Raw genomic sequence first — 10,674 nt, forward strand, 5'->3', positions numbered from 1 at the left:
CCGAAAGTCGGAGAAGCTCAAGGATGGTACCGATCGATGCGCGCTACCCCATTTAGTGGGGGTAGAGCCTACTTGCAAGTCTCTCCGACCTTCACAAAAAAAGTTATTCAAGAATATCTCTTTCTCCTATGTGCTTTCATCCCTAACCCTAACCCTAACCCTTCCGAAAGTCGGAGAAGCTCAAACATGGTACCGATCGATGCGCGCTACCCCATTTAGTGGGGGTAGAGCCTACTTGCAAGTCTCTCCGACCTTCACAAAAAAAGTTATTCAAGAATATCTCCTCAGATTTGGGGGAATTTCGTCGGTCGACCTCTTCCGAAGGTCGTACAAGCTCGGGGATGGTACCAATCGATCCGCAGGACCCAAATTAGTCCAGATGCAACCACTTTCCAAGTCTCTCCGACCTTCACAAAAAAAGTTATTCAAGAATATCTCTTTCTCCTATGTGCTTTCATCCCTAACCCTAACCCTAACCCTTCCGAAAGTCGGAGAAGCTCAAGGATGGTACCGATCGATGCGCGCTACCCCATTTAGTGGGGGTAGAGCCTACTTGCAAGTCTCTCCGACCTTCACAAAAAAAGTTATTCAAGAATATCTCCTCAGATTTGGGGGAATTTCGTCGGTCGACCTCTTCCGAAGGTCGTACAAGCTCGGGGATGGTACCAATCGATCCGCAGGACCCAAATTTGTCCAGATGCAACCACTTTCCAAGTCTCTCCGACCTTCACAAAAAAAGTTATTCAAGAATATCTCTTTCTCCTATGTGCTTTCATCCCTAACCCTAACCCTAACCCTTCCGAAAGTCGGAGAAGCTCAAGGATGGTACCGATCGATGCGCGCTACCCCATTTAGTGGGGGTAGAGCCTACTTGCAAGTCTCTCCGACCTTCACAAAAAAAGTTATTCAAGAATATCTCTTTCTCCTATGTGCTTTCATCCCTAACCCTAACCCTAACCCTTCCGAAAGTCGGAGAAGCTCAAAGATGGTACCGATCGATGCGCGCTACCCCATTTAGTGGGGGTAGAGCCTACTTGCAAGTCTCTCCGACCTTCACAAAAAAAGTTATTCAAGAAAATCTCCTCAGATTTGGGGGAATTTCGTCGGTCGACCTCTTCCGAAGGTCGTACAAGCTTGGGGATGGTACCAATCGATCCGCAGGACCCAAATTAGTCCAGATGCAACCACTTTCCAAGTCTCTCCGACCTTCACAAAAAAAGTTATTCAAGAATATCTCTTTCTCCTATGTGCTTTCATCCCTAACCCTAACCCTAACCCTTCCGAAAGTCGGAGAAGCTCAAGGATGGTACCGATCGATGCGCGCTACCCCATTTAGTGGGGGTAGAGCCTACTTGCAAGTCTCTCCGACCTTCACAAAAAAAGTTATTCAAGAATATCTCTTTCTCCTATGTGCTTTCATCCCTAACCCTAACCCTTCCGAAAGTCGGAGAAGCTCAAGGATGGTACCGATCGATGCGCGCTACCCCATTTAGTGGGGGTAGAGCCTACTTGCAAGTCTCTCCGACCTTCACAAAAAAAGTTATTCAAGAATATCTCCTCAGATTTGGGGGAATTTCGTCGGTCGACCTCTTCAGAAGGTCGTACAAGCTCGGGGATGGTACCAATCGATCCGCAGGACCCAAATTAGTCCAGATGCAACCACTTTCCAAGTCTCTCCGACCTTCACAAAAAAAGTTATTCAAGAATATCTCTTTCTCCTATGTGCTTTCATCCCTAACCCTAACCCTAACCCTTCCGAAAGTCGGAGAAGCTCAAGGATGGTACCGATCGATGCGCGCTACCCCATTTAGTGGGGGTAGAGCCTACTTGCAAGTCTCTCCGACCTTCACAAAAAAAGTTATTCAAGAATATCTCTTTCTCCTATGTGCTTTCATCCCTAACCCTAACCCTAACCCTTCCGAAAGTCGGAGAAGCTCAACGATGGTACCGATCGATGCGCGCTACCCCATTTAGTGGGGGTAGAGCCTACTTGCAAGTCTCTCCGACCTTCACAAAAAAAGTTATTCAAGAATATCTCTTTCTCCTATGTGCTTTCATCCCTAACCCTAACCCTAACCCTTCCGAAAGTCGGAGAAGCTCAAGGATGGTACCGATCGATGCGCGCTACCCCATTTAGTGGGGGTAGAGCCTACTTGCAAGTCTCTCCGACCTTCACAAAAAAAGTTATTCAAGAATATCTCCTCAGATTTGGGGGAATTTCGTCGGTCGACCTCTTCCGAAGGTCGTACAAGCTCGGGGATGGTACCAATCGATCCGCAGGACCCAAATTAGTCCAGATGCAACCACTTTCCAAGTCTCTCCGACCTTCACAAAAAAAGTTATTCAAGAATATCTCTTTCTCCTATGTGCTTTCATCCCTAACCCTAACCCTAACCCTTCCGAAAGTCGGAGAAGCTCAAGGATGGTACCGATCGATGCGCGCTACCCCATTTAGTGGGGGTAGAGCCTACTTGCAAGTCTCTCCGACCTTCACAAAAAAAGTTATTCAAGAATATCTCTTTCTCCTATGTGCTTTCATCCCTAACCCTAACCCTAACCCTTCCGAAAGTCGGAGAAGCTCAAGGATGGTACCGATCGATGCGCGCTACCCCATTTAGTGGGGGTAGAGCCTACTTGCAAGTCTCTCCGACCTTCACAAAAAAAGTTATTCAAGAATATCTCCTCAGATTTGGGGGAATTTCGTTGGTCGACCTCTTCCGAAGGTCGTACAAGCTCGGGGATGGTACCAATCGATCCGCAGGACCCAAATTAGTCCAGATGCAACCACTTTCCAAGTCTCTCCGACCTTCACAAAAAAAGTTATTCAAGAATATCTCTTTCTCCTATGTGCTTTCATCCCTAATCCTAACCCTAACCCTTCCGAAAGTCGGAGAAGCTCAAGGATGGTACCGATCGATGCGCGCTACCCCATTTAGTGGGGGTAGAGCCTACTTGCAAGTCTCTCCGACCTTCACAAAAAAAGTTATTCAAGAATATCTCTTTCTCCTATGTGCTTTCATCCCTAACCCTAACCCTTCCGAAAGTCGGAGAAGCTCAAGGATGGTACCGATCGATGCGCGCTACCCCATTTAGTGGGGGTAGAGCCTACTTGCAAGTCTCTCCGACCTTCACAAAAAAAGTTATTCAAGAATATCTCCTCAGATTTGGGGGAATTTCGTCGGTCGACCTCTTCAGAAGGTCGTACAAGCTCGGGGATGGTACCAATCGATCCGCAGGACCCAAATTAGTCCAGATGCAACCACTTTCCAAGTCTCTCCGACCTTCACAAAAAAAGTTATTCAAGAATATCTCTTTCTCCTATGTGCTTTCATCCCTAACCCTAACCCTAACCCTTCCGAAAGTCGGAGAAGCTCAAGGATGGTACCGATCGATGCGCGCTACCCCATTTAGTGGGGGTAGAGCCTACTTGCAAGTCTCTCCGACCTTCACAAAAAAAGTTATTCAAGAATATCTCTTTCTCCTATGTGCTTTCATCCCTAACCCTAACCCTAACCCTTCCGAAAGTCGGAGAAGCTCAACGATGGTACCGATCGATGCGCGCTACCCCATTTAGTGGGGGTAGAGCCTACTTGCAAGTCTCTCCGACCTTCACAAAAAAAGTTATTCAAGAATATCTCTTTCTCCTATGTGCTTTCATCCCTAACCCTAACCCTAACCCTTCCGAAAGTCGGAGAAGCTCAAGGATGGTACCGATCGATGCGCGCTACCCCATTTAGTGGGGGTAGAGCCTACTTGCAAGTCTCTCCGACCTTCACAAAAAAAGTTATTCAAGAATATCTCCTCAGATTTGGGGGAATTTCGTCGGTCGACCTCTTCCGAAGGTCGTACAAGCTCGGGGATGGTACCAATCGATCCGCAGGACCCAAATTAGTCCAGATGCAACCACTTTCCAAGTCTCTCCGACCTTCACAAAAAAAGTTATTCAAGAATATCTCTTTCTCCTATGTGCTTTCATCCCTAACCCTAACCCTAACCCTTCCGAAAGTCGGAGAAGCTCAAGGATGGTACCGATCGATGCGCGCTACCCCATTTAGTGGGGGTAGAGCCTACTTGCAAGTCTCTCCGACCTTCACAAAAAAAGTTATTCAAGAATATCTCTTTCTCCTATGTGCTTTCATCCCTAACCCTAACCCTTCCGAAAGTCGGAGAAGCTCAAGGATGGTACCGATCGATGCGCGCTACCCCATTTAGTGGGGGTAGAGCCTACTTGCAAGTCTCTCCGACCTTCACAAAAAAAGTTATTCAAGAATATCTCCTCAGATTTGGGGGAATTTCGTTGGTCGACCTCTTCCGAAGGTCGTACAAGCTCGGGGATGGTACCAATCGATCCGCAGGACCCAAATTAGTCCAGATGCAACCACTTTCCAAGTCTCTCCGACCTTCACAAAAAAAGTTATTCAAGAATATCTCTTTCTCCTATGTGCTTTCATCCCTAATCCTAACCCTAACCCTTCCGACAGTCGGAGAAGCTCAAGGATGGTACCGATCGATGCGCGCTACCCCATTTAGTGGGGGTAGAGCCTACTTGCAAGTCTCTCCGACCTTCACAAAAAAAGTTATTCAAGAATATCTCTTTCTCCTATGTGCTTTCATCCCTAACCCTAACCCTAACCCTTCCGAAAGTCGGAGAAGCTCAAGGATGGTACCGATCGATGCGCGCTACCCCATTTAGTGGGGGTAGAGCCTACTTGCAAGTCTCTCCGACCTTCACAAAAAAAGTTATTCAAGAATATCTCTTTCTCCTATGTGCTTTCATCCCTAACCCTAACCCTAACCCTTCCGAAAGTCGGAGAAGCTCAAGGATGGTACCGATCGATGCGCGCTACCCCATTTAGTGGGGGTAGAGCCTACTTGCAAGTCTCTCCGACCTTCACAAAAAAAGTTATTCAAGAATATCTCCTCAGATTTGGGGGAATTTCGTCGGTCGACCTCTTCCGAAGGTCGTACAAGCTCGGGGATGGTACCAATCGATCCGCAGGACCCAAATTAGTCCAGATGCAACCACTTTCCAAGTCTCTCCGACCTTCACAAAAAAAGTTATTCAAGAATATCTCTTTCTCCTATGTGCTTTCATCCCTAACCCTAACCCTAACCCTTCCGAAAGTCGGAGAAGCTCAAGGATGGTACCGATCGATGCGCGCTACCCCATTTAGTGGGGGTAGAGCCTACTTGCAAGTCTCTCCGACCTTCACAAAAAAAGTTATTCAAGAATATCTCTTTCTCCTATGTGCTTTCATCCCTAACCCTAACCCTAACCCTTCCGAAAGTCGGAGAAGCTCAAGGATGGTACCGATCGATGCGCGCTACCCCATTTAGTGGGGGTAGAGCCTACTTGCAAGTCTCTCCGACCTTCACAAAAAAAGTTATTCAAGAATATCTCCTCAGATTTGGGGGAATTTCGTCGGTCGACCTCTTCCGAAGGTCGTACAAGCTCGGGGATGGTACCAATCGATCCGCAGGACCCAAATTAGTCCAGATGCAACCACTTTCCAAGTCTCTCCGACCTTCACAAAAAAAGTTATTCAAGAATATCTCTTTCTCCTATGTGCTTTCATCCCTAACCCTAACCCTAACCCTTCCGAAAGTCGGAGAAGCTCAAGGATGGTACCGATCGATGCGCGCTACCCCATTTAGTGGGGGTAGAGCCTACTTGCAAGTCTCTCCGACCTTCACAAAAAAAGTTATTCAAGAATATCTCTTTCTCCTATGTGCTTTCATCCCTAACCCTAACCCTAACCCTTCCGAAAGTCGGAGAAGCTCAAGGATGGTACCGATCGATGTGCGCTACCCCATTTAGTGGGGGTAGAGCCTACTTGCAAGTCTCTCCGACCTTCACAAAAAAAGTTATTCAAGAATATCTCCTCAGATTTGGGGGAATTTCGTCGGTCGACCTCTTCCGAAGGTCGTACAAGCTCGGGGATGGTACCAATCGATCCGCAGGACCCAAATTAGTCCAGATGCAACCACTTTCCAAGTCTCTCTGACCTTCACAAAAAAAGTTATTCAAGAATATCTCTTTCTCCTATGTGCTTTCATCCCTAACCCTAACCCTTCCGAAAGTCGGAGAAGCTCAAGGATGGTACCGATCGATGAGCGCTACCCCATTTAGTGGGGGTAGAGCCTACTTGCAAGTCTCTCCGACCTTCACAAAAAAAGTTATTCAAGAATATCTCTTTCTCCTATGTGCTTTCATCCCTAACCCTAACCCTAACCCTTCCGAAAGTCGGAGAAGCTCAAGGATGGTGCCGATCGATGCGCGCTACCCCATTTAGTGGGGGTAGAGCCTACTTGCAAGTCTCTCCGACCTTCACAAAAAAAGTTATTCAAGAATATCTCCTCAGATTTGGGGGAATTTCGTCGGTCGACCTCTTCCGAAGGTCGTACAAGCTCGGGGATGGTACCAATCGATCCGCAGGACCCAAATTAGTCCAGATGCAACCACTTTCCAAGTCTCTCCGACCTTCACAAAAAAAGTTATTCAAGAATATCTCTTTCTCCTATGTGCTTTCATCCCTAACCCTAACCCTAACCCTTCCGAAAGTCGGAGAAGCTCAAGGATGGTACCGATCGATGCGCGCTACCCCATTTAGTGGGGGTAGAGCCTACTTGCAAGTCTCTCCGACCTTCACAAAAAAGGTTATTCAAGAATATCTCTTTCTCCTATGTGCTTTCATCCCTAACCCTAACCCTAACCCTTCCGAAAGTCGGAGAAGCTCAAGGATGGTACCGATCGATGCGCGCTACCCCATTTAGTGGGGGTAGAGCCTACTTGCAAGTCTCTCCGACCTTCACAAAAAAAGTTATTCAAGAATATCTCCTCAGATTTGGGGGAATTTCGTCGGTCGACCTCTTCCAAAGGTCGTACAAGCTCGGGGATGGTACCAATCGATCTGCAGGACCCAAATTAGTCCAGATGCAACCACTTTCCAAGTCTCTCCGACCTTCACAAAAAAAGTTATTCAAGAATATCTCTTTCTCCTATGTGCTTTCATCCCTAACCCTAACCCTAACCCTTCCGAAAGTCGGAGAAGCTCAAGGATGGTACCGATCGATGCGTGCTACCCCATTTAGTGGGGGTAGAGCCTACTTGCAAGTCTCTCCGACCTTCACAAAAAAAGTTATTCAAGAATATCTCTTTCTCCTATGTGCTTTCATCCCTAACCCTAACCCTAACCCTTCCGAAAGTCGGAGAAGCTCAAGGATGGTACCGATCGATGTGCGCTACCCCATTTAGTGGGGGTAGAGCCTACTTGCAAGTCTCTCCGACCTTCACAAAAAAAGTTATTCAAGAATATCTCCTCAGATTTGGGGGAATTTCGTCGGTCGACCTCTTCCGAAGGTCGTACAAGCTCGGGGATGGTACCAATCGATCCGCAGGACCCAAATTAGTCCAGATGCAACCACTTTCCAAGTCTCTCTGACCTTCACAAAAAAAGTTATTCAAGAATATCTCTTTCTCCTATGTGCTTTCATCCCTAACCCTAACCCTTCCGAAAGTCGGAGAAGCTCAAGGATGGTACCGATCGATGAGCGCTACCCCATTTAGTGGGGGTAGAGCCTACTTGCAAGTCTCTCCGACCTTCACAAAAAAAGTTATTCAAGAATATCTCTTTCTCCTATGTGCTTTCATCCCTAACCCTAACCCTAACCCTTCCGAAAGTCGGAGAAGCTCAAGGATGGTACCGATCGATGCGCGCTACCCCATTTAGTGGGGGTAGAGCCTACTTGCAAGTCTCTCCGACCTTCACAAAAAAAGTTATTCAAGAATATCTCCTCAGATTTGGGGGAATTTCGTCGGTCGACCTCTTCCGAAGGTCGTACAAGCTCGGGGATGGTACCAATCGATCCGCAGGACCCAAATTAGTCCAGATGCAACCACTTTCCAAGTCTCTCCGACCTTCACAAAAAAAGTTATTCAAGAATATCTCTTTCTCCTATGTGCTTTCATCCCTAACCCTAACCCTAACCCTTCCGAAAGTCGGAGAAGCTCAAGGATGGTACCGATCGATGCGCGCTACCCCATTTAGTGGGGGTAGAGCCTACTTGCAAGTCTCTCCGACCTTCACAAAAAAAGTTATTCAAGAATATCTCTTTCTCCTATGTGCTTTCATCCCTAACCCTAACCCTAACCCTTCCGAAAGTCGGAGAAGCTCAAGGATGGTACCGATCGATGCGCGCTACCCCATTTAGTGGGGGTAGAGCCTACTTGCAAGTCTCTCCGACCTTCACAAAAAAAGTTATTCAAGAATATCTCCTCAGATTTGGGGGAATTTCGTCGGTCGACCTCTTCCAAAGGTCGTACAAGCTCGGGGATGGTACCAATCGATCTGCAGGACCCAAATTAGTCCAGATGCAACCACTTTCCAAGTCTCTCCGACCTTCACAAAAAAAGTTATTCAAGAATATCTCTTTCTCCTATGTGCTTTCATCCCTAACCCTAACCCTAACCCTTCCGAAAGTCGGAGAAGCTCAAGGATGGTACCGATCGATGCGTGCTACCCCATTTAGTGGGGGTAGAGCCTACTTGCAAGTCTCTCCGACCTTCACAAAAAAAGTTATTCAAGAATATCTCTTTCTCCTATGTGCTTTCATCCCTAACCCTAACCCTAACCCTTCCGAAAGTCGGAGAAGCTCAAGGATGGTACCGATCGATGCGCGCTACCCCATTTAGTGGGGGTAGAGCCTACTTGCAAGTCTCTCCGACCTTCACAAAAAAAGTTATTCAAGAATATCTCCTCAGATTTGGGGGAATTTCGTCGGTCGACCTCTTCCGAAGGTCGTACAAGCTCGGGGATGGTACCAATCGATCCGCAGGACCCAAATTAGTCCAGATGCAACCACTTTTCAAGTCTCTCCGACCTTCACAAAAAAAGTTATTCAAGAATATCTCTTTCTCCTATGTGCTTTCATCCCTAACCCTAACCCTAACCCTTCCGAAAGTCGGAGAAGCTCAAGGATGGTACCGATCGATGCGCGCTACCCCATTTAGTGGGGGTAGAGCCTACTTGCAAGTCTCTCCGACCTTCACAAAAAAAGTTATTCAAGAATATCTCCTCAGATTTGGGGGAATTTCGTCGGTCGACCTCTTCCGAAGGTCGTACAAGCTCGGGGATGGTACCAATCGATCCGCAGGACCCAAATTAGTCCAGATGCAACCACTTTTCAAGTCTCTCCGACCTTCACAAAAAAAGTTATTCAAGAATATCTCTTTCTCCTATGTGCTTTCAGCCCTAACCCTAACCCTAACCCTTCCGAAAGTCGGAGAAGCTCAAGGATGGTACCGATCGATGCGCGCTACCCCATTTAGTGGGGGTAGAGCCTACTTGCAAGTCTCTCCGACCTTCACAAAAAAAGTTATTCAAGAATATCTCCTCAGATTTGGGGGAATTTCGTCGGTCGACCTCTTCCGAAGGTCGTACAAGCTCGGGGATGGTACCAATCGATCCGCAGGACCCAAATTAGTCCAGATGCAACCACTTTCCAAGTCTCTCCGACCTTCACAAAAAAAGTTATTCAAGAATATCTCTTTCTCCTATGTGCTTTCATCCCTAACCCTAACCCTAACCCTTCCGAAAGTCGGAGAAGCTCAAGGATGGTACCGATCGATGCGCGCTACCCCATTTAGTGGGGGTAGAGCCTACTTGCAAGTCTCTCCGACCTTCACAAAAAAAGTTATTCAAGAATATCTCCTCAGATTTGGGGGAATTTCGTCGGTCGACCTCTTCCAAAGGTCGTACAAGCTCGGGGATGGTACCAATCGATCCGCAGGACCCAAATTAGTCCAGATGCAACCACTTTCCAAGTCTCTCCGACCTTCACAAAAAAAGTTATTCAAGAATATCTCTTTCTCCTATGTGCTTTCATCCCTAACCCTAACCCTAACCCTTCCGAAAGTCGGAGAAGCTCAAGGATGGTACCGATCGATGCGCGCTACCCCATTTAGTGGGGGTAGAGCCTACTTGCAAGTCTCTCCGACCTTCACAAAAAAAGTTATTCAAGAATATCTCTTTCTGCTATGTGCTTTCATCCCTAACCCTAACCCTAACCCTTCCGAAAGTCGGAAAAGCTCAAGGATGGTACCGATCTATGCGCGCTACCCCATTTAGTGGGGGTAGAGCCTACTTGCAAGTCTCTCCGACCTTCACAAAAAAAGTTATTCAAGAATATCTCTTTCTCCTATGTGCTTTCATCCCTAACCCTAACCCTAACCCTTTCGAAAGTCGGAGAAGCTCAAGGATGGTACCGATCGATGCGCGCTACCCCATTTAGTGGGGGTAGAGCCTACTTGCAAGTCTCTCCGACCTTCACAAAAAAAGTTATTCAAGAATATCTCTTTCTCCTATGTGCTTTCATCCCTAACCCTAACCCTAACCCTTCCGAAAGTCGGAGAAGCTCAAGGATGGTACCGATCGATGCGCGCTACCCCATTTAGTGGGGGTAGAGCCTACTTGCAAGTCTCTCCGACCTTCACAAAAAAAGTTATTCAAGAATATCTCCTCAGATTTGGGGGAATTTCGTCGGTCGACCTCTTCCAAAGGTCGTACAAGCTCGGGGATGGTACCAATCGATCCGCAGGACCCAAATTAGTCCAGATGCAACCACTTTCCAAGTCTCTCCGACCTTCACAAAAAAAGTTATTCAAGAATATCTCTT

This window comes from Limanda limanda, unplaced genomic scaffold, assembly GCF_963576545.1.
Source record: "Limanda limanda unplaced genomic scaffold, fLimLim1.1 SCAFFOLD_41, whole genome shotgun sequence".
NCBI classification, from domain to species: domain Eukaryota; kingdom Metazoa; phylum Chordata; class Actinopteri; order Pleuronectiformes; family Pleuronectidae; genus Limanda; species Limanda limanda.